The sequence below is a fragment of the Protopterus annectens genome, chromosome 1.part2 (genome assembly GCF_019279795.1).
Source record: "Protopterus annectens isolate FY-2018-M chromosome 1.part2, PAN1.0, whole genome shotgun sequence".
Lineage (NCBI taxonomy): Eukaryota > Metazoa > Chordata > Ceratodontiformes > Protopteridae > Protopterus > Protopterus annectens.
The window spans coordinates 482,452,019-482,478,905 of record NC_056727.1 but is presented as its reverse complement, the minus strand read 5'-3'; the positions used below and the strand labels follow the sequence as shown (position 1 = coordinate 482,478,905).

The 26,887-nt window shown below is 44.9% G+C and overlaps 1 protein-coding gene across 1 annotated transcript in view; it reads right to left on the bottom strand.

The window, feature by feature from the left end:
* The window catches only part of XRN2 (5'-3' exoribonuclease 2), a 2,388,435-nt gene that overhangs the window by 1,021,406 nt on the left and 1,340,142 nt on the right, over nt 1–26,887 (bottom strand). The gene's annotated exons all lie outside the window — the stretch shown is intronic.

Genomic DNA, 26,887 nt, shown 5'->3' with positions numbered 1-26,887 from the left:
ACAGAAGTGGGCATCAGGGGCTGCAAAAGTGCTTCACAGAGGACCGGAGAACTGACGACTAGCTTAACGGAAGAGTCATCGGTAGGTTTGGACCTTTGCGGTCTTGTCTGTCTATCTTTACATTTTTCCAGAAGATCTGCTGTCGGATGTCTTACCGAAGCCATATTGGAATTCGAAGACTAAGCAAAAATATCTAGCTACAATAAGGGTCCAACGACTTATAGCTCTAGTGTTAAAGCAGAGAAGTGACAGCGGGGGGCGTTGTGGTCTGGGCCTAAGCAAGTGACACAATAAGAATGAAAGTCTCTGTGTGGTATTTGCTTTCCACAGGAGAGAAATGTTAATTTTCTGACATTGGTTAGAGCAAGAAAAAGGTATCCCCAATGGGGTACTTCGCTTCAGAGGAGTTCAGCTTCAATTCGGAAAATGATACTCTGGTAACGGCCGACCAGCACTCGTGCTAACTGCTCTGCTTCCTCGGCAAGAAAGACTGATGTAATGGCATCGGCGGCCTTACTTCATACTGACAACCTGACATCAGTACTGGAGTGACAGCAACAAACGCAGAAATGCTATGCCTCTGGTATTCGGGCCGGCAGAGGGCTACCAAAATGTGATGACTGCAACAGTGAAACGAAGAACATCAGCGTTTTGCCATCCTGCTCATTCTTCTGCATTATATCAAGCCAAATTAGGTGGCACCTTCAAAGGGATCATTTGTGAATGACTTAAATTTGTCTACAAAATTCCATAAACGCAGCCAAGTCTGAGGCCTGCTCCAGCTGCTCTAGTTGAGCCATTTGCTGCATTACGTAAAAGTAGCATGGACAGGTTGGTGATATTTGCCACTGTGGACAGAGTAGCCTGAGCTTGCTTCTGACATTCTGGTGTAATCAGTTTCTTCAGAGCAGATAAGACTTGCTGAGCAATATCCCTCTGAAACTTGGTCATACGGGTTATGCAGTTCATGGATTGCACTGCAAAGGAAGTGGAAGCATATCCCCTCTTCCCCAGCCAATCCAGTGCCTGAGACTCTTTGCTAGCTGGATGTATAGAGCAGTCTTCAGTGTAATTATGGCCACCACTAAAAAAACTGAAGTCCACAAGGGTAGTTTTTGCCTAAAAGGGTTTATCCTTTGGGGGGAGGGGGGCAAAGGGTCTTGTCCAGCTTCCTTAGAACCAACTCATGTATCATGTTCCTGCCATGATTTTTAACTAATTCCACCCAGAATAGAAGGGGTCATTTCATAAGCCTCAAACAGTACTGCTTCATCTGGAGGGAGAAATTCAGCAGGCCAGGATCCCCTCTGTCTCATGAGCTCCAGGATATCTCAAAGGGATAAAACAAATGACAAAGCATGGATGTACGAAGGTGACAAACTGTCGTTTATATGGCACAATAAGCGCTTTTGTTCTTTACCTATCATAAGTCACAAAGTATCCATCACAGACTATTTAAAAGCTAGTGAGCAATCACGTGATTAAGACTAATTTCTTTAAGTAGCACTTAGTATCATACTTAAAACTATTAATAAAAAGTCACTGAGAAAATTCAACCTAGATATACACACAACCTTAAAAACAACAAACACCACAATAAAGTACAACCATCCCCAAATTGTTTCATCGCCTGTAAGCTTTTACTTTTAATAGAGTTATGTTCTTCCCATAACTTGGAAATCTGTGCTATCCAGTGTCATTACTCATCACAGATGTGTGTTGGATCAGAAATGGAATCAGAGCCGGTAACTAAGACAGCTCCTGAACTCGAGCTTCTCCCCTTCCCAAGATACCTTGCTATCCAAAACAATCGGATAGAGTTTGCTGTATAGTAAAAGGAGGCAGTGAATACTGCCTAGAAAGATGAAAGGATCTTAAGGGATATATCCCTCACTAACTTCCCATTCACCAGGATGGGGAAGGAGGGTGGGAATGTGATGGACTACACTGGATAGCACAAATTCAACGTTATGGTAAGTACATAACCATCTGATGCTATCAGTGTCATTACTGATCATGGATGGGTCAGAGTCCCCAGCTACTTATAACCCTGGGAGGCCTCATAGGATATGCCGGAATACAGAAGAACCAAAGGAAGCCCTGATCCTGGACAAAAAGTCTAATTTGTAATGAGCAACAACGGTATGGGGATTAGACCAAATAACAGCAGCACAAATCTAGTCTAAAAGAAGGTTTAGCCCAGAAGGCTGGAGATGTGGCTACTGCCCTAGCAGAGTGAGCTTTAAATGGTCCGGTAAGCTCTAGGTGTCAGCTTTCGTAAATATAAGAAATATAACTGGCAATACAAGGAGAAATGGACACCTTGGAAACAGCTTTACCTCTCCTAGCTGGAGAAAAAGGCAAAAAAAGACCTGATCAGACTTTTGAAAATTTTCTGTCCGCTTGAGATAAAAACTGTCTATGATCATCAAATAATGCAACTGATAATCTCCCTCAATGGAAAATTTACCACCACAAGAAGTTGAATAGACTTATTAGGATTTGCCTACAAAGCTACCTTAGGGAAAAAGGAAGGATTGGTCCTGAGAGAGAACTTATCTTTATGGAATACCATGAAGGGAGACTATGCAAAGAGCCTGCAATTCGGCGACCCTCCTGGCTGAAGTAAACACCACCAAAAAGGCCATTTTCAAAGACAGGAATTTAAGATCACAGGTAGCCGCAGGCCCAAATGGTTTCTGTGTCAAAGACTGCAGCACCAGAGTGAAATCTCAAGGAGGGGAGGGATCCTTGACAGGCGGACAGGGCAGAAAGATCCCTTTATGGAAGGCCTTACACAGCCTAGAAGAAAATGTGGGACTCTCACTCAAATGGAAGTTGGAGATATCAGTCAGCTGGAGTTTAATCGTAGAAAAACTAGCTCCCTGTTGAAAAAAAGGCCAGGAACATCAAGATGTTCAGGACAGATGCTGAAAGGGGGTCTAAATTATGCTGTTTTGCCCAGATAGAAAATCTCCACTTGCTGGAATACACCTTTTTGGTAGATGGCTTTTGGGAAGCCAAAATAACGATCTTAACTGGGTAAGGAAGTCTGAATGGGAAAGAATAATTGGAGCAAGCAGTTGGACAAAGGAACTGAAGATTGGGAAGTGGAAGCCCCCAAAGCATGGGAAATGAGATTAGGAATGAGCTCCAATATCCAGGGCAGATATTTCAGATGAGACCAAAGGAGGGAAAACCACACATGAGGTGAGCAGAGGGCAATGAGAATGACGGGGAATCTTCAGATTATTAGCTTTCTGTAAGACCTTGGGAATGAGGGGAGTTGGGGAATAGGCATACAGAAGACCCTGTGTCCAATCGTGAACCAGAGCATCCCTGGGTGACTTCCCTGTTGGGGGTACAAGGGTGAAGTATTTGCTGCATTTGTGATCGACTGGAGAGGCAAAAAGAATGCAGCAAGGAAAACCCCAGCTGTCAATTATCCAACTTGCCACTAACAGATTCACGGACCACTCATGAAGACTCGAGATGGATCTGCTGCGTTTGTTGGCCAAGCCGTTGAAACTGCAGGGAATATGCACTGCAAGAAAGCGACTGGAAGACATCGTCCATTCCAACACTTTCATGGTCTCTCTGCACAGAGGATAAGATCGTGATTGCCCACCTGCTTGTTGATGAACCAGACCACAGTCGCGTTTGTCTGACTGAACTGTAATGGTCTGTAGAGGTAGATGGTCTTGGAAGGCTTGCAACATTAGGACTGCTCATCTCCAGGACACTGATGGGCAATTTTGTCTCTAAAAAGGACCACGTGCCTTGGACAGTCCTTCCCTGATAATGCTCCCCTCCCCAAACAGGGAGGCTTGGGGAAGACAGAAGGGTCTTTCTTAGAAGGTGGCCCTGAACTTGGAGCCACCAAAGTGACATCTGCAGACTTGAGAAATCCTGACAGTCATGGACATGGGATAATCACTGCACTAACAAGGGTCCATCGTAGCACTCGCATGTGATATCTGGCGAGAGGAACTAAATGAATCGCCGCCACTAAACTTAGGGCTTTGTAAGATTAAATGGACTGAGGGCCGATCCAGAAGGAAATGGACCTGTTCCCAAATCATCTAGACTGCGTGAGAGAAGTGCTGTAATCAGACAGTGTCCACAAGGACCCAGATAAATTCTAGGCTCTGACACGGGACAAGATGAGATTTGGGCAGGTTGACTGTGATGCCTAGGTCTTGAACGAGACTGTGCAATCCATGGCCAGAAAGAGTTGATGGCTTGTGGATGCCATGAGGAGCCAATCATCCAGTTACAGAAAGACCAGGAAATCTTGTAGTCAGAGATGGGGTGTTACCACCACCATACATTTGGTAACCTGGGGGGCTGAGGTAAGACCAAAGGGAAGGGCTCTGAACTGACCGTGACTGGCCCCCAGTCAGAAGCACAGGTATCTCTTGGAGCATCTATTTTGATGCGATAGTACAAGTCCTTGAGATCCACAGAGCACAAGCAATTGTCTGCGCAGCAGAGGCAGAATATTCTGAACAGTGACCATCCCGAACTTAGACTTCTTGACCTACAAATTTAACACACTGAGGTCCATAATGGGATGCAGGTCCCTGGTCTTTTTGGGCACTAAAGAAGAGACAGCAAGTTCCGGACCCTCACTGCCCTGTTGGGGACTCCTGGATGGCTCTTTTGAAGGAGGTCTCAAACCTCTAAAAGAGCCAACTCCTTTTATCAGGGGAAAACATTCAGAAAAGAATTTTGAGCTGGAGGGGGCTGAAAAAAAGGTATGAAATAACCCCTAGACAAGATGTTTAACACCCACTGATCTGAGGTAATACTAGTCTAGGATAGTGGGTGAAGGGAGAGACTACCCCCGAATGCCTCCAGGGAAGGACAGCAGGGCAGCCCTTAAGGAACACTGAAGGGGCTTCTCCATGAAAGGTTCTCGGGAGCCCTGGTTCTGCAGACCCCCTCTGACTGAGGCGGCGTCTGCTGTCAAACCCCCCTTCCCCGGCCAAAGGAAGAGAATTCATGTGGAGCATCTTGGAAGGAAAACAGACCTGCAGAACCACAGTTTCTTACTACTACTATGAGTTTTGGGAAAGTATTGTTAGGGACTAGAGAACTTGATCCCGACTGGGGACAGACTTTTCCTCTTGCTTGCAATAGGTTAAAGTTTTTGACCGAAGGACCAAACAAGGTTGACCCATCAAAAGGGTCATTGGTAAATGATGCCATGAAGTTGTCCGCAACCCTGCAAAGGCAGGCATGATGTCCAATGGTAATGCCAGTGCCCGCTACTAGAGAGGTGGCCTCCACCGCATTGAAGCTCATCCTCAGAGGCATTTATCTAGGGAAGTCAGTGTAGATAGCTTCGGAGAGATCAATTTAAGACTCTCCCAAGGCAACTCAAAGGAAGTGGAGAATTCTGACAAAGTCCCTTTGCAAACAGGTAGTGTGCGCCATGTAGTTGGTTGGTCAGTCCAAAAGTAGTAGAGGAAAACACAAGCTTCCCAAAATGGTTAATCGCCCAAGACTCCCTATTCGGGGGATGCACCATGGAGCTCTGCTCAGAGTGTTCCTTTTTTGTAGCTGCGGCCACCACAATAACGGGAATGCCTTTGCTCCAAAAAGCCTCATCATTGGTGGGAGTTAAGTACTTATCAGCTCTCTTAGGAACTGTTTCGACTGTGTCCAGCTCCTTCCATGCCCTGCTGGACATGAGCTGGGTGAGCTCATCTACAGGGGGAGACACCCAGGTAGAAAATGGGCCCATCCTGAAAGCCTTCAAGAAAGAAAAGTTGTGTAAAATCTTACCAATATCTGCAGATATCCTTTTCCATGTTGCAGTATTCTAGGTGTGGGAATTCCTGCCCTCAGGCAACTCGTATGTCAGCTTCTATACAAAAGCTTCAGCTTGGCTGCTGTAGTGTGCGGGGAATGTCACACACAGGGCCATAAACCAGCGGTCTTAAATGTGACGTCTGCACACACAATCCTCAGAAGTTTAAGGCCAGCAGGCAGAGAATAAGGCCAGGAAAGAGATATGCCAGTTTGCAGGTGTAGGACTTGGAGACCAACTGAAATGTAGGTAGTACGGGAAAGGTACAAGACCTGGGGGGACTGGTGGGTGGGAAGGAATACTGCAACATGGAAGAGAAGGACATCTATGGTTATGGTAAGATTTTACACAACCATTCTATGTCCTATTCCTATGTTGCAGTATTTTAGGTGTGGGAGCGTACCACAGCTTAAGATGATGGGTTGGTGGTGGTAGATGCAGAGGGTTCTTCAAGACCCTGCAGGATTGCCCTGGCGAATCCTGTCCTAGCTCCAGAAACTTGTTCCAAATTTCTATTGCTTGCTAAAGGTGTGGATTGTGGCAGAGGTGGTTGCTTCCAAAATGGATGGTGTGTCTAGGCCTTTCATGAAGGCCCTTGAGGTGGTAATCTCTTTAGTGGAATGGGCCTTGATTCCGCTTGGGGGTTCCTTTCTGTGGTGAGAGTAGCAGAAACAAATAGCTTTCCTGATCCAGCATGCAATGGTTTGCTTGGAGACTGCCTTGTCCAGGGCTCTGAGGTGGAAGGAGACAAAAAGCTGGTTAGTCTTTCTGATGTCCTTGGTCTTGTCCAGGTAAAATCTAAGTTGTCTGTGCACATCCAGGGAGCGCAGTAACCTCTCCACTTCATTGGTGAGTGAGGGGAAAAAAGGTGGGCAGATGAATGGATTGGCTAAGAGATCATTGACCACTTTAGGCATAAAGGGGTTGATTCGCAAGGACACCCTGTCTTTGTGGAAGACTGTGTAGGAGGGACAGGCCATTAAAGCCTGCAATTCTGACACTTCTGGCTGAAGTGATAGCCACCAGCAGGACAGTCTTCCATTCACACATCTGCAAGGAGAAAGGCCCAGCAGGTTCAAAGGGATGTTGGGTTAATTTCTCTAAGATGCAATTACGGTCCCAAAGCAGAGGGATAGGTTTCCTACATGGTCTCATGTGCAAGACCCCTTTAAGGAAGAGCTTTACTTCGAGCTTAGCCAGCAAGGGGGGGTTTTCCAGGGGCAGGCAGGCTGAAATGGCCGAGAGGTGTACTTTTACAGAAGAATAAGAAAGGTCACATTTTATCAATCGACAAAAGTAGTTCAGAACCAGGGGAACCTCAGTGGAGCTGGGGTCCCACCCCTTTTGCAGACACCATTTTGCAAAAAAAGGGAAGACCGCGAGGAATGGCCCGACCTAGCTGAAGGCCTGCAGTCTCGAGAAGTAGACCGGATGGAAAGCCCCAGATCCCAACGCCTAGATTTGGATGGAGAACCTTCAATAACAATCAAATCTAACAAAACTGTCAGACCCAAGGGCCTGCTTAGATCTGAACACGTAGAAGGCATCACTGTTGGATCGGCCGGGTAGACCAGATCTGAGGGCAGTCTAGGTCGGCTCAGATCCTGGGACCTCCAAGCCTCAGAGGTCTCGGATCCGACAGAAGCCAGAGTTTTCAGAGCAGAAGAGGCCAGATCCAAAGCTAGGGAGGCTGGTCTCGGATCAGAGAGCCTCAGCATTTTGGTGGAAGAATCCCAAGAAGAAAAAGACTTCCCCTTCTAAGCCCCCCTTGGATCCCAACAGGGGCTTAGAAAGGGAAGCTTGAAACAAAGACACCCTTTGGCCAGATCTTTTAGTAGGAGTTTTTTCCTGCGTTCTAGGAGAGCCCTGGGGTTGAATCCTGCACAAATGTCATATTCAACCTCCATATGTGGCTCTTCCAGGCATTAACACGCACTCCTTGTGCATGGCAAAATGGGGTATTTTCCAAATGCACGAGAAATGTCTTTTAAACAGAGAGGGTTTTTCCGACATCCCACATACACACAACACAAGAGAGCAGGGGAAACGAGGTAGAGAAGGAAATAAAAATAAACCACCTAAAGACCGGAGAAGACAAAGGGTGGGAACCCAGGAAAAGGCATTCAAAACTAAGCTAAAGTGCTACCAGGAGGGGAGGAAACTAACCAAGAAAGAAAAAAAGGCAGGAGACAAATAGGAAGAAAAACTCCAAAAGGAAGGAAAAGCTACTCATCTGAGGAAGTTCTAGGTTGGGCTGCAAGAAGCACGTCTTGATCAAACTGTGGCAAACGAGATCTGAGAGTTTTGGGTAGCAAAGGATCTTGGGAAGGTGAGGAGCTTGAGCTCAGGAGATGTCTTAGTTGCCGACTTGGATCAGATGTCAAATCCAACACCCATCCATGATCAATAATGACACAGACAGCATCAGATCAAGTAAGCTATGAAACTAAGCCCTGGGGCACTACTAGTACAGCTTTTTCTAATAGCAGACCCCATGATCACCTCCCCTTGGATTCATGTTTAATTGCTCCACCACCACAAATTTAAACTCATGATGTGGACAATCAATAAGTTTAGAAAAGGCTTTCTTACTTTTCTTCCTGAACACGTAAAGATGTTCACACTCAGTTTTGCCTATATACAACCTACTGCAACCCTGGCACAATGCTATATAAACAATGACTCTTATAAAAAGTATACCTCCCTTTTACCTTGAATTGTTCATTTTATTTACTATAACATGATTGTAACCAAGTATGTTCCTGCAATAATTAGCGCTTCCACATTTAAACATTCCATAAATACTGTTACCCCTTTCATTCCTCCTTTGAAATTCAAAAATGTTTTTAAACGTTAAACCTTTTCTATATACAAGTGACTTATCACCCAATATTTTTTTTTTTTTGCGGCCAAGTTATCGTTCATAATGGCCCAATTTTTACTTGAAACCCACCTAATTTGCTTGTGGTCCAAAGAATAAGTAGTGATAAAAACAGTTGTGTACACTTACCATAAATGTAGATGTTAAGAGTGTATTCACTGTTGCAGTCATTATAGGTTCATAGGTAGGTACAAGGCTATCTGCCTGAGTGCATTTATAAGCCTAGCCAGAGTGTGCCAGCTTTCGCCGCCCCATTGATTAACTGATCCTCTGTCAAGCAGAGCCAATGAAGTGATCCCAGGAGTTTATTTTCTGTTACCCATCCACTCAAGGTTTCCCTTGAAGAGCGTTAGTGAGGGGCTCTGCCTAATGTAGTTTGGAATTTTGTTCCAAAGCATGGGGAGTCTGACAGGAATCTATCCCTCCAGCATGTTTTATTTATTGCTGTGGCGAGGTTTAGCTCAGTAGAGCGCGTGGCTCGCAGTGACTTGGATTTCTTTAGGTGGAGCATGTCCATCAATTCTGAGTTGGATGTGGCTTTGTAAGTCAGGCAGAGATCACCTTTAAGTGATATGCCACTGAGAACAGCTGGAGTTTTTTTCAGTCGGACTGCACAGGACATATGTTTGAGGCCAGTAATCCTTTTGGTGAGGTACTTTTATGGTCTTTCCAGCTGCTGGAAGTGTCTTGTGATGTACATCCCAAATGGGCCATTGTACTCTATGATGGGTCTGATGAGTGACGAGTAGAGGGGCACTATAACCTCTATTTCTAGATGTGAACCCTTTAGTAATTAGATGGGGCACATAGGATTTTTTAACTTTGGCAATATGATTGTCAAAGGAGAGATTACTATCTACCTGGGTCCCCAGATCTCTCTCATTACCTCTTCTGTATTAAGGCGGCTGCCACCTATGCGGTAATTCGTGGGTGTTTTGTTTTTCCCAAATGGATGACTATGCATTTTTTGGCATTTAGCTTGAGGCCACGACTTTGACACCAGGTGTCCGTCTCGGTAAAGCTCTTTTGGAGGATGTCCGTGTCAGCCGGAGAGTCAATTATGGCTCCCAGTTTGCAGTCATCGGCGAACTTGGTTAGCCATAGTCCTCCCGTGTTTGCCTGTACTTCTGAGAAGTATATGCCGAACAGTAAGGGTCCCAGGACTGAGCGTTGCGGGACACTACTTGTGACTGGTTTAGAGTCGGATCTGGAGCCCGCTATTCTTACCATGTGAGTTCTGTCTGTAAGCCAGTTGGCAACCTATCTCGTGATGTAGGGGATTATGTTAAGGCTGGTGTGTTTTTCAGCAATACCAGAGTGGGGAACAGTGTCAAAAGCCTTGGCGAGGTCAAGGTAGGCTTTGTGAACCATCTTTTCCTAGTCAATGGCCTGAATGTCTCGAAGTAGTCAACCAGGTTTAGTAGGCATGATCTGCCCTTAAAGCCCAACTGGGTCGGGGACAAGTGTTTGGAGGTTCCCAATGTCTTTGTTAATGAGTTCTATGATGATGCGCTCCATAGTCTTGCAGACCAGGCTTATGGGGCGATAGTTACCAGGGTCAGTTGTGGCCCCTCCTTTGTGGAGAGGAATAACCATTGCTGTGCGCCATTCTATGGGCATGTAGCCTGTGGAGAAACAGAGTTTGAACAGCATGTTTAGTTGGGGGGGTTAGTTCGTTATGTAGTTCGTGCAAGACACAGCCTGGGACACCATCTGGCCCCACTGACGCTGTTTTTTGGCATTTGAAAAGGCTGTTTTCACCTATGCGCCTTTGATTTCCGGGACACTACACTTTTCTGGTATTATTGTGGGCCCTTTTGGGGGTGAGAGGGGGTGAATTTTGCACTGAATCTGCCAGGATGTTGGCAATATCAGTAGGTTCAGTATATTTTGTGTTATTTTGCACTAGTTCAGTGCAAATCTGTGAGTTGCCACTTAGATTCTTAACATAGCTAATGAAGGCTTTCTGGTCTTTTGAATCCTTGGCTATTTTTCTTTCGAAGTTAGCCTTGAATGATTTTATGAGGGACCTTAGTTTGTTACTGATACTGATCAGGTATGTCTTTCCTTCTGGGGATTTGCTTTTTTTTTCTGAACTAGATTCCTCCTATTGTATAGCCTATTTATGGCAGGGGTCCACCAAACTGGTTTCCTTCTCTTAGAGGAGTGAGCCTTGGTTTTGCTAGGGATGGCACAATCCATGCATCCTTGTAGGTGCTCAGAGTGCATTTGTAAAGGTTTCTGCATCTTAGGCAGCGGTATCTTTCAGCGTGGGGGCTGCGAAACTTACCACCTCTGTCTTAAGGTGAAGTTTGCTTTAGAAAGGTTTTTACTGTGGTTTCCTTAGTTGGGGTGGTGGTGGGGTGTGGACATCCACAGTGATTAGTTTACGGTCTGATCAAACCAGTGACTGGCTGACCTCCGGTGTGGAACACCTGTGACCCATGTTGGTGATGACCAGGTCAAATATGTTTTCACCTCTGGCAGGGGAGTTTACCAGCTGATCCAGGGCGTTTTGAGTTGATGAATTCCAGGAAGCGCTGGGCCTGGGAGTTGGTACTCTAGTAGTTTTCCCAGTTAATGGTAGGGTAATTGAAATCGCCCAATATCAGTGTTCGGTAGAACCTTCATGTTTTCCAGTGTCTCCAGAAAGGTGGAGTGGTGGTCTTGTGCCATGGAGGGCGATATGTAGAAGGTCACAGTTTGCATTGCAGATTTGCCCGGTGTTAAGTTGCACATGGACGATCTGAGAGGTATCATGCTGTGCCACAAACCTGGAGACGTAGGTATCCTTGATGAATATGGATACACCCCCCTCCCTTTTATGTTTGGGCCAGTGTTCTGTGGCCGAAACGTGTGGTATGAGATGTAACCCAGTACTGATGGAGTGCTCTCTGGAGCCTTGAACCAGGTTTCACTTACTGCACAGATGTCGACGTTCTCCATACTGAGGAGTGCTTCGAGCACATGCATTTTGAGATTTAAAGTCCTGGCGTTGAGTAGCATAACACTCAGTTTTTTGTTAATTGTGCTGTTTACAGAGATGGGTTTGACTTTTGAGCCTTGCCTAAAAAAGCCACTATGGGGGCAGCAAGAGCCTTGGCCAGTACTCAAAAGCCTAGGGGTGACAGGTGCAAGGAGTCTCTTGCAAAGCAACGCAGCTCGTCGAGCATGTCGTCCCAGGCTGAGACTAAATCCCCTTTCAATGACACCAGAAGCTTAGTCAATTGCTGAAACTGATCATTTTTTTCTTTATACTGAGGTATCATTCTTGGTGAGGGCAGGACGCTACTCTGGGTTAGGGTCATACCAGCCTGGACTACATGATCAGAGAGCTCTTCCATGTCTCTTTTCATGTAGTCCAGGGAGGTACATCTCAGGTCATTCACACCAACATGAACAACGAGAGTCACTTGTACTTGTTCTGGAGTGACCCAAGTGCTTGTGTTATGTGGTGGATTCTGGCTCCCGACAGGCAGCTAACAGTAACCTTCTGCTTGTCCAGCCTAGTGAGTGGGACGTCAATGTGCCTGACTATACAGTCACTTATTACTAATGTTAGGCATGTTATTTCACCTTAAGGGCTGTGATTGTGCGGCTCACTGATTTTGTGATTTATGTGTTGTCTGGTTTGTGACGGGAGGTGCAGTGTTTGGTGTCTGCTTTGGAGGTCTCTGATGCTTTTGGAGGTTTTTTAGAGCCACTGAGTATGATTTTGTGTATTTATGGCTATTTTTTGCCAGTGCTGTTTTAGTAGGTTTGTGTGTGGCTGGAGGTGAGGTGCAAGTGTTAACCTTCCCCTCTTGCGTTTCTGCTTGCAGGTAGCCGTCAGCTGGCCTGATTGTCAAAGTCTTTGGTCCTGCGTCAGTTGCTGTCTCTTCTTCCATGACGTTAAGTAGTCAGGGGTATAAAGCATGCAGCTGACACCATTACATCAGTTTTTCTTGCCCCAGATGTCAGGTGCCCCCATAATGGGAAGCAATTATATACAAGGTTACACCTCCAACTATAAGCAAATACACCAGAAAGTTTAAATACAGTAAACAAGAAGGGAGGTATAAGCAAACAGAAGTCAGGGGGCTGCAGGGAGGGTAACCAGGACTGCAATAGTGAATACACTTGAGCATCTACATTTATGGTAAGTGTACACAACTATACTATGTTCTTAGTGTTTTCACTGTTGCAGTCAATACATTTGGGTAGATTCACAAAGCTAAAGGGAGAAGGCAATTAGAGCATTAGGACCAGCTATTAGGCCTTGCAAAACTGCAGTGGCAAAACCAGCTCTGGAATTAGAGAAAATAGGCAAGTGGTAATGTTTGGTGAAGGTATAAACAGAACTCCAGGTAGCAGCTTCCAGGATTTCCCTGGTAGGGACACCTCTGAGAAAGGCTGTTGAAGTAGATGCAGCCCTGGTGGAATGTGATTTTATCCCCTGTGGGGTAGGTTTTCCATGGTGCTTATAGCAGAAATGAATGCAATGGCCTATCCATTCAGAAATGGTTTGCTTTGAAATGGCCTTCCCCTCTGCCCCTGCTGCAAAGGCAACTAGCAGCTGTTCAGTTTCTCTCAGAGGCTTAGTCCTGTCCAAATAAAATCTAAGTTGTCTGTGCACGTCCAAAGAGTGCAGTATTCGTTCTCCTTTGTTCTTTGGATTAGAAAAGGTTGGCAAATGAATGGACTGATTATGCCCAAGGTGGTATCCAGTGTGGCCCTTAAAGGAAGGACTGGTCCAGATGGACACCCTGTCTGCATGGAAGATTATGAATGGCTCCACTGCCATGAAGGTCTGTAATTCAGACACTCTTCTTGCTGAAGTGATGGCTAGAAGGAAGGCTGTTTTCCAAGTAAGGAATTTCAACTCTGCAGTTGCAGCTGGCTCAAAGTGAGGTAGAGTGAGCTTTTCTAATACAAAGTTAAGGTCCCAGGCTGAAGATGCGGCTCTCCTGTGTGGTCTCAGATTTTTGGCCCCTCTGAGGAATTACGAAGGTCGAAACTTTGAATGTTGGCAGGTTGACTGTTATAGGGAGAGAGCTAGCCGATATTATGGACAGAAGGAAGGTTGTTATATTGTGTGTGCAAGAGACCAGATGGAAGGGGAGTAAGGCTAGGTGTATCGGAGGTGGGTTCAAATTGTTTTATCATGGTGTGGATGGGAGGAGAAATGGCATAGGAGTTATCCTGAAGGAACAGTATGCCAAGAGTGTTTTGGAGGTGAAAAGAGTGTCGGATAGCGTGATGTTTATGAAGTTGGAAATTGATGGTGTAATGATGAATGTTGTTAGTGCATATGCTCCACAAGTTGGGTGTGCGATGGACGAAAGAGAAATTTTGGAGCGAGTTGGCTGAAGTCGTGATGACTGCACCCAAGGGTGAAAGAGTGGTGATTGGAGCAGATTTCAATAGGTATGTTGGTGAAGGGAACAGAGGGGATGAGGAAGTGATGGGTAGGTATGGGGTGTTAAAGGAATGCAGAACGTCAGATGGTAGTGGATTTTGCAAAAAAGGATGGAGATGGCTGTGGTGAATACGTATTTTAACAAGAGGAACATAGGGTGACATACAAGAGTGGAGGAAGATGCACACAGGTGGATTACATCTTATGTAGGAGGGCCAGCTTGAATGAGATTGGAGACTTAAGTGGTGACCGGGGAAAGTGTAGTTAGGCAGCATAGGATGGTGGTTTGTAAGATGACGTTGGTGATCAAGAAGAGGAGGAGTGTGACAGCAGCACCAAGGATCAAATGGTGGAAATTGAAAAAGGGTAATTGTGAGGTGGAGTTCAGGGAAGAGTTAAGGCAGTGAAGTTACCAAATAGCTGGGTAACACACAGCTAGTAAGGGAGACTGCTAGAAAGGTGCTTGGTATGACATCTGGACAGAGGAAGGACGACAAGAAGACATGGTGGAATGAGGAAGTACAGGAGAGCATACTGAGAAAGAGGTTGGCGAAGTGGGATTGTCAGAGAGATGAAGAAAGTACAGGAGTATAAGGAGATGAGGTGCATGGCAAAGAGAGGTGGCGAAGGCTAAGGATAAGGCATATGAAGAGTTGTATGAAAGGTTGGACATTAAGGAGGGAGAAAAGGGCCTGTACCAATTGGCTAGACAAAGGGACCGAGCTATGAAAGATGTGCAGCAGGTAAAGGTGATAAAGGATAATGAGAGAAACATGTAAATGAGGTGTGTGTGTTGAGCAGATGCAAAGAGTACTTTGAGGGGTTGACTAATGAAAAGAATGAGAGGGAGAGAAGGTTGGATGATGTGGGGATAGTGAATCATGAAGTGCAATGGATTAGCAAGGAGGAAGTAAGGATAGCTAAGAAGAGGATGAAGAATGGAAAGGCTGTTGGTCCAGATGACATACCTGTGGAAGCATGGAGGTGTTTAGGTGAAATGGCAGTGGAGTTTTTAACCAGATTGTTTAATGAAATTTTGGAAAGTGAGAGGATGCCTGAGGAATGGAGAAAAAGCGTTTTGGTACCGATTTTTAAGAATAAGGGTGATGTGCAGAACTGTAGTAACTACAGAGGGATTAAATTGATCGGTCACAGCATGAAGTTATGGGAAAGTAGCGGAAGCTAGGTTAAGAAGGGACGTGATTATTAGTTATCAGCAGTATGGTTTCATGCTGGGAAAAAGCACTACAGACGCCAGGTTTGCTCTGATTGTTGATGGAGAAGTACAGAGAAGGTCAGAAGGAGTTGCACTGTGTTTTTGTAGACAGAGAGCAAGCATATGACAGGGTGCCTAGAGAGGAGTTGTGGTATTGTATGAGAAAGTCGGGAGTGTCAGAAGTATGTATGAGTGGTACAGGATAGTACAAGGGTAGTGTGACAGCGGTGAAATCTGCGGTGGTAGTGACGGACATGTTTAAGGTGGAGGTGGGATTACATCAAGGATCAGCTCTGAGCCCTTTATTTGCAATGGTGATGGACAGGTTTGACAGATGAGATCAGACAGGAGTCCCCGTGGAATATGATGTTTGCAGATGACATTGTGATGCGTAGTGAGAGTAGGGAACAAGTGGAGGAAGCCCTGGAGAGATGGACATATGCTCTAGAGAGAAGAGGAATGAAGGTCAGCAGGACTAAGAAAACGTGTGTGTGAATGAGAGGGAGGATAGAATGGTGAGGATGCAAGGAGTAGAGGTGGTGAAGGTGGATGAGTTTAAATACTTGGGATCAATAGTTCAAAGCAATGGTGAGTGTGGAAGAGGTGAAGGAGAGTACAGGCAGGATGGAGTGGGTGGAGAAGAGTGTCAGGAGTGATTTGTGTCAGACGAGTACCAGTAAGAGTGAAAGGAAAGGTCTGCAAGAGGGTAGTGAGACCAGCTATGTTATATGGGTTGGAGACAGTGGCACTGACAAAAAGGCAGGAGTTAAGAGCTGGATGTGGCAGAGTTAAAGATGTTGAGATTTGCACTGGGTATGACGAGGGTGGACAGGATTAGGAATAAGTATATTAGAGGGTCAGCCCAGGTTGGAAGGTTTGGAGACAAAGCCAGAGAGGCAAGATTACGTTGGTTCGGACATGTGCTGAGCAGGGATGCTGAGTATACTGGGAAAAATGTGCCAAGGATGAAGCTACCAGGTAAGAGGAAAAGAGGATGGACAAAGATGAGGTTTATGGATGTGGTGAGAGGGGACATGCAGGTGGTTGGTGTGAGAGCAAGATGCAGGGGACAGGAAGAAATGTAAACAAATGATCTGCTGTGGCGACCCCTAACGGGAACAGCCAAAAGAAAATGAGGAATTGCTTCAGCAGGGGGTGAGAGAAGAGGGGTGGCTCCATATTATAATGTGCTGAAATGGCAGAGGCATGAAATTTAACAGGAGAGAAAGAAAAGCCCTTCTGAAGCATCTCTGTAAAGTATTGAAAATGTATGGTAAACTGGGCACTGTTGTGCCCATCCCCCGAGTTTGGCTCCAGGAACAGAATCTTTTCCACTTTTCAGCATAGGATTTTATAGTACTAGGCCTCCCTGCCTCCAGGATGACATCCGGCACTTGCTTACTGATGGATGGTAATGGAGAGCTCAGATAATTAGCCAGGCTGCAAGGTTCAGGGTCTGAAGCTGGGGATGCAGAATCTGGCCCTCCTGCTGGGACAGCAGGGAAGGGATCCGAGGCAGGTGCCATGGTTCCAGCAGTGACGCACTGCGCAAGAGGGTTAACACCAGTGTTGGTGTGGCCAGTCTGGTGCAATAAGTAGTGTCCTTGGTTCATCCTGTTTGATCTTTAGTAGAACTTTGGAAAGGAGAGGCAGACGGGGAAAGGTATAGACTGGGAGGTTTTCCCAGGTGAAGGACAGTGCAACCACTTTCCAAGCTTGTCTGTGGGGAGTCCTTGTGCAGAATTTGTCCAACTGGTAGTTCTGAGGGGAGGCAAATGGGTCTATCGCTGGGCTCCCCCCATTTGTTTCTCAACATGTTGAATATCTTTAGTTCCAGTTTCCACTCGTGTGGGTCCATGATATTTCTGCTTAAGTTGTCTGCCAGTGAGTTTAGCTTGCCTGGCAGGAATTGAGCCTGTAGGAGCACTTGGTAGCTCAAGGCTGTGTTCCACACAGCCATGGCTAGTCTGCAGAGGGGGTATGAGTGGGTTTCCCCCTGCTTATGTACCACAACAGTGGTGTTTCTGTTTTTACCAATAATTGTCCTGGAAGGATGTGGCCCTTGAAGGCTGTCCGAGCATTCTGTACAGCTAACATTTCTTTTTGACTGATATGCAGGTGCATTTGACTCTGGTTCCATTTGCCCTGAATGCACTGCCCTGCTAAGTAAGCCCCCCATGCATAGTCTGATGCATCTGTTAGGGTTTGGGCAGCAGGGGGTAGAGTGAATGGCAGTCTCTTGAGTTAGCAGGCCTCTGCCCACCAAAATAATTCTGTCTTTATACAAGGGATGATAGGAATCGCTGATTCCAGGTCCTGAGAATGTTGACACCATAGGCTTTTTAGATACCATTGTAGTTTCCTCATATGCAGTCTTACATATGGAATTAGTAGGATGCAAGAAGCAATGAACCCCAGAGCTTGCAGTTAGCTGGGTCTTTGTAGCCAGTAATTTGTAGTAGTCTGTCAGATAAACTTGTTTCTCTGGCGTGAGGTAGGTCATCTGGGAAGTTGGGTTCAAGACTGCTCCCAGGAATACAATTTGTTGGCAGGGGTCTACAGATTTATTTTCGTTTATGGTGTACCCCAGTGAGGTTAGCAGTTTCTTTACAAATGCCAGATTTAACAGTATGTCCTGGCTTTCTGCCTGAATTAGGCAATAGTCCAGGTATGGGTATATTTGGATATTTCTTTGCATGCAGAATGCAATGACTGGAGCTAGGCATTATGTGAATACCCTGGATGCAGTAGAGAAGCCAAAGGGCAGTGCAGAGAACTGATGGTGCATGTAGCCTGCTCTGCAGTGTAGGTATGTTCTGCAAGAATCCCTTATTGGTATGTGCAGGTAAGCTTCCTTTAAACCCAATGTTGCCAACCAAGCATTTTTGCCTAGCATGGGAAGCAGCTGAGTTAGCATTTTGAATTTTGGAATTACCAAAAAGGTACTTAGGATAAATAGGACGCCAGTTGTCTTTTCTGGGCATCAGGAAAAGTCTGGAGTAAAAACCTTGTCCCCATTCTTCTGCTTGGACAGGTTGAATAGCCCTGATACTTAGAAGAGAGAGGACCTACTGTTGAGCCTCTGCCCACTGATTTGGGGGTAGGTCTGGCCAACCTTTTGGGGTTGGTAAGGTGCGGAAGTGGAATCTGTATTCTTAGGAAATTACATTTAAAACCCATTTGTCTTGCGTAATGAGTTACCAGCTTTTTGCATGCAGGGCGATCTTTCCCCCTAAAGGTGCAGTCAATTGAGCAGGGCTTGGAAGATTAAAGGTCAAGTCATTCTGACAGTTTACCATAGGGGGTGTCTTACTACTTCCAGCTTTGGAAGTGGGTGCCCCACACTGCTTATGCCTGTGAGTACCTTGAGACTCTCTACTGTTCCTGGATTTGGACTGAGAAGGCCTGGAAGAGACAGGAAAGGACCAATTCTTAGAAGGCCAATGCCTACTTAATCTGGGATGCTGTCCTTCCAGGAAATCTAACAGTTTGCAAAGATTTAGCTTTTTCCTCCATCTTTTTAAGAACTTCTGCTGCTTTGTTGCCAAACAGGTGGTCTTGGTTTAAGGGATCATCCAGTAGTTTGGCTTTAACGTGATCTGGCAGAATTTGCTCCTTAAGCCAAGCATGCCTTCTAAGAACAGACCCTACAAGATGCCTCTAAGGAATCAAAAACACACTGCAAAGTATGTTTACCAACTTGTTCAGCAGAATGAATTAAATTCTGTAATTCTTTATTTTCAGCACAGTCAGGAATCACCAATTTCTGTTTAAGTAATCCAATAATATGCTGATGTACTTTAACATATGAAACTGGCACTTTAAGGCCCTAATGGCCAAAGTAGCAAAAGTGTATACCTTCTTACACCATCTGGTCCAGGGCCCTGGAATCTCTATCAGAGGGGGTTTTGGCAGTAGTAGCCTTAATGCCTTTGGGTCCCTGTGAAATGGTCTCTGGGTCTGCAGTAGGATTCTTAAAGAGGAACTTGTGAGAATCAGGTGCTCTGTAGTACCTGTCAGGTTTCCTGGGAGCCAGAGGTAAGGTGTCGGGGGCCAAGCTAGATTCCAAGAAGGCATCATCTACAATGTCCAGTACAGGCGGGATAGCTAAAGGCCTGTGTTGAGGTAGGAGTAAGAATTCCCTAAGCCTCTTTTTGGAGTCAGAGTAATCCTGGCTTTTCCAGCAGAAATACTCCCCAAGAGTGTGCAAAGTTTCACCAAAAGAAAAATCTTCTGGAGGGGAAACAGGGAATTGAGTCCTCTGCAACAGAATCCTCAAAGGTAGATAAGGGCAAACCCTGGTCACCAGAAGAAACAAATTTCAGAATCCTGATCAGAAGAATCAGAATAAAATCAGTTCTAGGTCTCAGAGAGAGAAGGGCGGCTTTCCCTGATTAGAGTACTAAGGTCTTCAGCCATTCTTATTTGTTTTTTAGGCGTATGGGCCTGACCATGCGGTTTGGAGATCTGTTTTCTAGGCGTGGATCAAGTTTTAGGCCTTGAAGATGGCGTCTGACATGTAAGTCAGTAGGCCTGAATACACCCTCAGAAGCCGGTGCCTGCACAGCATCTCCGGACCCATCCAAGGTAGAGACATCTGCTGGTTCCATAGTCGAAGAAGCATCTCGCGGCATACCGGACTCCGAATGGGTCTCAGTAGAGGCCCGCAAATCTGAAGTAGCAGGTATCAAGGGCTGCAAAAGCACCTCAGTACAGGCGAACTGGCGACTAGCTTAACGGAAGCGCCGTCGGCAGCTTTGGACCTATGCGGTCTATCTTTACTTTTTTGGAATGTCGGTACTTGGATGGCTTACCAAAGCTATTTCTGGATAATTAAACAGAGTACCGAAATAGTTAGATGAGAAAATGACAAGACTACTAATATTACGAGGATTGAATAAGGCACAAAACTGACAGCAAGGGACGTCGTGGTCAGGTCCTAAGCAAGGAACGCAGTACGAACGAAAATCTTTGAGGTATTTTGCTTTCCACAAGTAATACAACTGTTAACTTTCACTGACATCGGTTTAGAGCAAGAAAAGGATCCCCAACAGGGTACTTAGCTTTTTTGAAGACTTCGGTTCTGAAACTCTAAAACGACCAGCACTTGCAAACTGCTTCTGCTTCGGGCACCACACGGCAAAAAAGACTGATGTAATGGGATCGGCTGCATGCTTTACAACCCTGACTACCTGATGTCATGGAAGAAGAGAAAGCAAACGACGCAGGACCCAAGACTTTGATAATCAGGCCGGCTGAGGGTTACCTGCAAACAGATACCCCAAATGTAATGACTGCAACAGTGAAACATGAAGAATATCTACTTTTATAATCAAGGTTAGACCCAGCCTCCAAGGACCCCAGAATGCCATATGTAACAGTCATAGCCTACGTGCTCATCTCATCTTCCATTAAAATGGGAATGTAAAATTTATTTCTCCTTTTATAACTTCAATGAACCATTACCCTCTTTTAAGGAACATGGTCTTAACTTTTCCACATTCTTAAATAAAATCATTAAAGAGGGTTACCATCCATGCTTGCACGCATGAACTGCCCGTTTACTACCACCTTTTGCTTGGTGGGGCATGAACTTGTAAAATGCAGAAAAGAATTACAGTAGGTGGGCTTCCTGTATATTCTACAAATGTTTCTACTAATGTCTTATCAATACGTGATCTAGGTAAGAAACACACCTACATTATGCGAGTGTTAAGCCTGTAGTGCTATTGATTTTACCAAGAAAAACAGGAATCTTGTTAATGTCATCTTTCCATTCTAGAAAGATGTCATCAAGGTATCTTTGTGTAGAGGCACAGTATTATTAAAGAACCTCCTTTCCCACTATCATGACTGCATTAGCATATAAAGACCCAAAAGCAGATCCTATAGCCACACTTTTTTTTTTTTAATAAAGTATTGGTTTTCAAAATAAAAGGTACGCAACACCAAGCCAAGCAATGTAGTAAATACATTGATTTCATCTTGGGATAAATCAATACAGTTACTAAAAAATTCTGTAAACCACTGCACCCCTGTGGAGTGTGGAATTGGTGTAAACAAATCCTTACCAATCAGTAGTTAGGAAAAGGAGAGCAAACACCCAAAGTCATTACATTTTTTGAGAAAATCCCAAAGTCTCTACACACACGGAAACTTCTGTACTCCTTTTAAATGATGATCCAGTTATTTGGCCATAGGGGAAGTAATGGAACACCTAGCATACACAATAGGTGGCATTAGTGGATTTTGTTTGTCCTTGGGTATTTTAGGTACCCTGAATATTGTTACCACAGGATCTTTTAAATTGGGAAAATTAAATCTGCCAAAATTAATTTGTTCTTGCATCAACATACGTACCATCTGTGAAGATTTCTACATACAATATTTAACTCGTTTTTTGAGACTTGACAGTATCCAAGTAAGATGTTATACATTTTATCCACAATCCATATCAATCCCCCCCATCAGGTTTGATAACTCTGTCAGAGGTTTTCAAAAAAAAAAAAATAAACCTCTCCTTCTGTTAGATTAGAACCTTCTTCCCCTCTGATGGACATGCAAGTAGATCTTGGGAATATTTCACACTTTTTTCAAACCGTTGTAAAATATGGTGAAGGGCTGGGTTAAAAATGCTGGACAACTTCAAATTTGGGTCCCTGGAGCAGTTAACTCATATGAGATACTCAAATTATGTCTTCTTATATACATTTTTCGGTCAATTATTGTTTTAACAATGGTGACTTCCCCTTGACAAAGGCGAGACCCTTTGAAACCATGTCAGCATGCGCCTGATTAATATATTTGATTTCAGTTCCTGTAATATTAAAGTCACCTGTTCTGTTGGTCAGCACATAATTCTGTGGTGTCAGAACAGACTTTCACTGGTCACTACCATGATTTTTCCTCTGCACTGCATTCCATGCCCCAGGATGCTGTGGTGTATATGTCCACCATGACCGCTGTTGTAATCTCTTGTTGCCTCCCTTTTAGCTGCTTGGATCAATGCAGGGGTGGAAGCTCCAAAGGGGACTGTACCAGACTGGTCTCTTTCCACTGTGGGGCATTGCCAAATGCACCGCATCTTGTGCTAGTTCCATTTGTTGAGAGTTGCATTGATTTAGATTTTCCTCCCATTCTCTTACACTGACATATCACCAGGACTGAATTGTAGGGAGCCCTCTCAATCATCCAAATCAGCATTTCAGAAGTAATGTACTCATTAGGTCAGTGCTTCCTCCTGCACACCTTCCTCCCAAGTGGTTCAGGGGATGGTGTGGCAGAGTCCTCTGAGGGTTGCCTCTGCGTTCAAGCAGCCGGTTTGGGGTCTATGGAACAAAAGTGATTGGATGTCTGTTGAAGAAAAATCCAGAGTGAGGAACAGTTTTCAGAGGGCCCTGTGGATTCACCTTATGAGGCAAAATCTTCCCTAGCACTCAATGCCACTCCAACCTTAGTAGGATCTGAGGAAACCACTGTTGTAGCTGGATCAAATTAAAACACGAGCCAAAATATTCTGAAGCAAAAATATATAGACGTTTAATAGTGCGTTGATTAAATTTAGCACAAAACCAACAGCAAGGTACGTTGGGGTCAGGGCCTGGGCAAGGAATACAGTACAAATGAAAATCTTTGAGTTATTTGCTTCCCACAAGTAATGCAATTATCAACTTTTACTGACATCTGTAAGGAGCAAGAAAAAGTTTCCCCAACGAGGTACATAGCTTTAAAAGTTGAAGACTTCGGTTCTGAAACTCGAAAACACGAAAATTTCAAGAGTTGGCCGACCAGCACTTGAGAACTGCTTTGGGCACTGCGCGGCAAGTAAGACTTATGTAATGGCATCAGCTGCATGTTTTTTTTACCCCAGACGACCTGACGTCATGGAAGAAGGGACAGCAACCAACGCAGGACCCAAGACTTTGTTAATCAGGCTGACTTAGGACAACCTGCCAGCAGATTACCCAAATGTAATGACTGCAACAGTGAAACATGAAGAACATCTTGCTGTTGAGCCTCTACCCACTGATTTGGGGGTAGGTTTGGCCAACCGTTTGGGGTTGGTAAGGTGTAGATGTGGAATCTGTATGCCTGGAAAACTATATTTAAAACACATTTGTCCAGGGTAATGAATTTCCAGTTTTTTTGCATGCAGGACGAGCTTTCTTCCTAAGAGACAGGCAGTTGAGCAGGGCTTGGAAAGGTCAAGTCATTGTAACATTTTTCCATAGGGGGGTGTCTTACTACTCCCAGCTTTGGAATTGGGAGCCCCCCACTGCTTAGGCCTGTGTGTAGCCTGAGACTGTAACCTAGAATGTCTGCTGTTCATGGGTTTGGGCTGAGAAGGCCTGGAAGAGACTGGAAAAGACCAATTCTTAGAAGGCCAATGCTTTCTAAATCTGGGAGGCTGTACTTGCAGGAAATTTAACAGTTTGCATAGATTTAGCTTTTTCCTCCATCTTTTTAAGGACATCTTCTGCTTTGTTGCCAAACAGGTGGTCTTGGTTTAAGGGAGCATCCAGTAATTTAGCTTTAACATGATCTGGCAAGTTTTGCTCCTTAAGTCAAGCATGCCTTCTAAGTACAGACCCAGTGACAACAGCCCTGCAAGATGCTTCGAGAGTCAAAACCACATTGCAAAGTAGGTTTACCAACTTGTTCAGCAGAATGCATTAAATCCTGTAATTCTTTCTGTTCAGCATAGTCAGGAATCAACATAATTTTCTTTTTAAGTAGTCCCATAATATGCTGCTGATACTTTAACATATGAAACTGGCAATTTAAGGCCCTAAAGGCCAAAGTAGCAAAGGTGTATACCTTCTAACCCCATCTGTCCAAGGCCCTGGAATCTCTATTAGAGGGGGGTAGGGTTTTTGGCAGTAGTAGCCTTAATGCCCTTTCGTCCTTGAGAAATGGTCTCTGGATCCGCAGTAGGATTCTTGAAGAGGAACTTGGAAGAGTCAGGTACTCTAAATACCAGTCAGGGTTTTCTGGGAGCTGGAGATAGAGAGTCTGGGGCCAAGCTAGATTCCAAGAAGGCATCTATAATGTCCAAAACAGGAGGGATATCTAAAGGCCTGTGTTGAGGGAGGAGTAAGAATTCCCCAAGCCTCTTTTTGGAGTCAGTAATCCTGGCTTTCCCAGTGGAAATGCTCCCCAAGAGTGTGCAAGGTTTCACCAAAAGAAAAATCTTCTGGAGGGGAAGCAGAGGGAATGGAATTCTCTGCATCAGAATCCTCATAGGTAGAAGAGAGCACATCCTGGTAATCAGAAGAAACAGAAATTTCAGAATCCTGATCTGAAGAATCGGAAGGAAAATCAGTTCTAGGTCTCAGAGGGGGAAGGCTGGCTTCCCTTAAAGTAATAAGGTCTTCAGCCATTGTAAGCATTTCTTTTTCAGGCATATGGGTCTGACCATGCGGTCTAGCCATCTGTTTTCTGGCATGGGTCAAGTTTTAGGCCTTGATGAAGAAGATGGCGTTGGTTTAAACTGCAAATCTGTAGGTCTGAATACACCCTCAGAAGCCGGTGCGCCTGCACAGCAGCTCCGAACCCATCCAAGGTAGAGACATCTGCAGGTTCCATAGTCGAAGCATTTCATGGCATACCAGACCCCGAATGGGTCTCAGTAGAGGCCTGCGAATCTGAAGTAGCGGGTATCAGGGGCTGCAAAAGCACCTCACTGAGTACCAACGAACTGGCGACTAGCTTAACTGAAGCTTTGGCAGTTTTGGACCTATGTGGCCTGTCTCTGTCCTTACATTTTTTCGGAATGTTGGTAGTCTGATGGCTTACCGAAGCCATTTCTGGATAGTAATACTGAGTACCAAAATAATTTGCTGCAAAAGTAGACAGACAAATAGTTCGGGGGGGTTGAACAAGGCACAAAACCAACAGAGGGACGTAGTGGTCTGAGCCTAAGCAAAGAATGCAGTACAAATTAAAATTTTTGAGGTATTTGCTTTCCACAGATAAAACAATTGTTAACTTTTACTGACATCAGTCAAGAGCGCGAAAAGGAAGCCCCAACGGGGTACGCGAAAAGGAAGCCCCAACGGGGTACGCGAAAAGGAAGCCCCAACGGGGTACGCGAAAAGGAAGCCCCAACGGGGTACGCGAAAAGGAAGCCCCAACGGGGTACGCGAATAGGAAGCCCCAACGGGGTACGCGAATAGGAAGCCCCAACGGGGTACGCGAATAGGAAGCCCCAACGGGGTACGCGAAAAGGAATCCCCAACGGGGTACGCGAAAAGGAATCCCCAACGGGGTACGCGAAAAGGAATCCCCAACGGGGTACGCGAAAAGGAATCCCCAACGGGGTACACGAAAAGGAATCCCCAACGGGGTACACGAAAAGGAATCCCCAACGGGGTACTTAGCTTTTTTAAAGACTTTGGTTCTGAAACTCTAAAGGAAAATTTCAGGAGTCAGCAGACCGGCACTTGCGAACTGCTTCAGGCAACGCGCGGCAAGAAAGACTGATGTAATGGCGTCAGCTGCACGTTTTATACCCCTGACGTCATGGAAGAAAAGACTGCATCCAACACAGGAATCCAAGACCGATATTCAGGCCGGCTGAAGACTACCTGCAGGCGGACAACCCAAATGTAATGACTGCAACAGTGAAACACTAAGAACATCTTCTCTACCTTTGAAATCCACATTCACTGAAACAGCACTGAAATCCACATTCAAAGAAAATGCATCTGGCCAGTGGCAGGGTAAGTTTACCTTTGGTCTGTTTTCAAATCATAAGCACGTTGCACACATTTTTAGAACCATGCAAAAGTTCTCTGATTCACCTTCCCGACTGTATTGTACTATATAATTAAATTATATTCCTTATATAATATGCACCACTTGTTAGTGTGTGTTTTAAATTTATAGTTATGAACATTTTTTCCTTTAAGCAATGAAACAAATCATATGAACCAATAATGACAACCTGCCCAGTTCAGAACATTTCAACCCGAAAGGGCCACTCAAACTTCTGTCATACAATCCACCAATATCAATCAATATGCAGAATCAAATAAGTGATCTGAATAATTCCACATTAAAGAGATCTGAAACCAATGAAGAGGTTGTTGCTAGAAAACAACTTTATATTTCAGTGTTTCATTTATAAATTCAGTGCCTGTTGCCCTTGAAGAATAAATTGCCTAGGTTACATTAAAAGAAATGGTAAGCTGCTATGTTGCAATAGGGAATGGGTGGCAAGCTTTAAAATAGGCTCACAGTTATTAGGTGTCTCATCCAAAGGAGGACATACTAAAAACTGCAGTACCATACCACCTTAAAATACTAATGTACATGCTGTAGGAATAGAACCTACAACCCTTTGCATCAAGATGCAAGAAGGCTACCTGCTGTGCTAACACTAATTTAAAATTCGATACCACAATAATACCACTTGCTAAACAAAACAGTTGCATATTTTACGCAGACTTAGCATGAGCAGCAGTAACCTTTGCTTCCCTTGAAGCTCACAATTCCTTGAAAATGCACTTGAAAATAAATTCCACCTGCTAGACCTAACTAGGGCATTTTTCTCTCTCTCAGACTCTCACACACAAT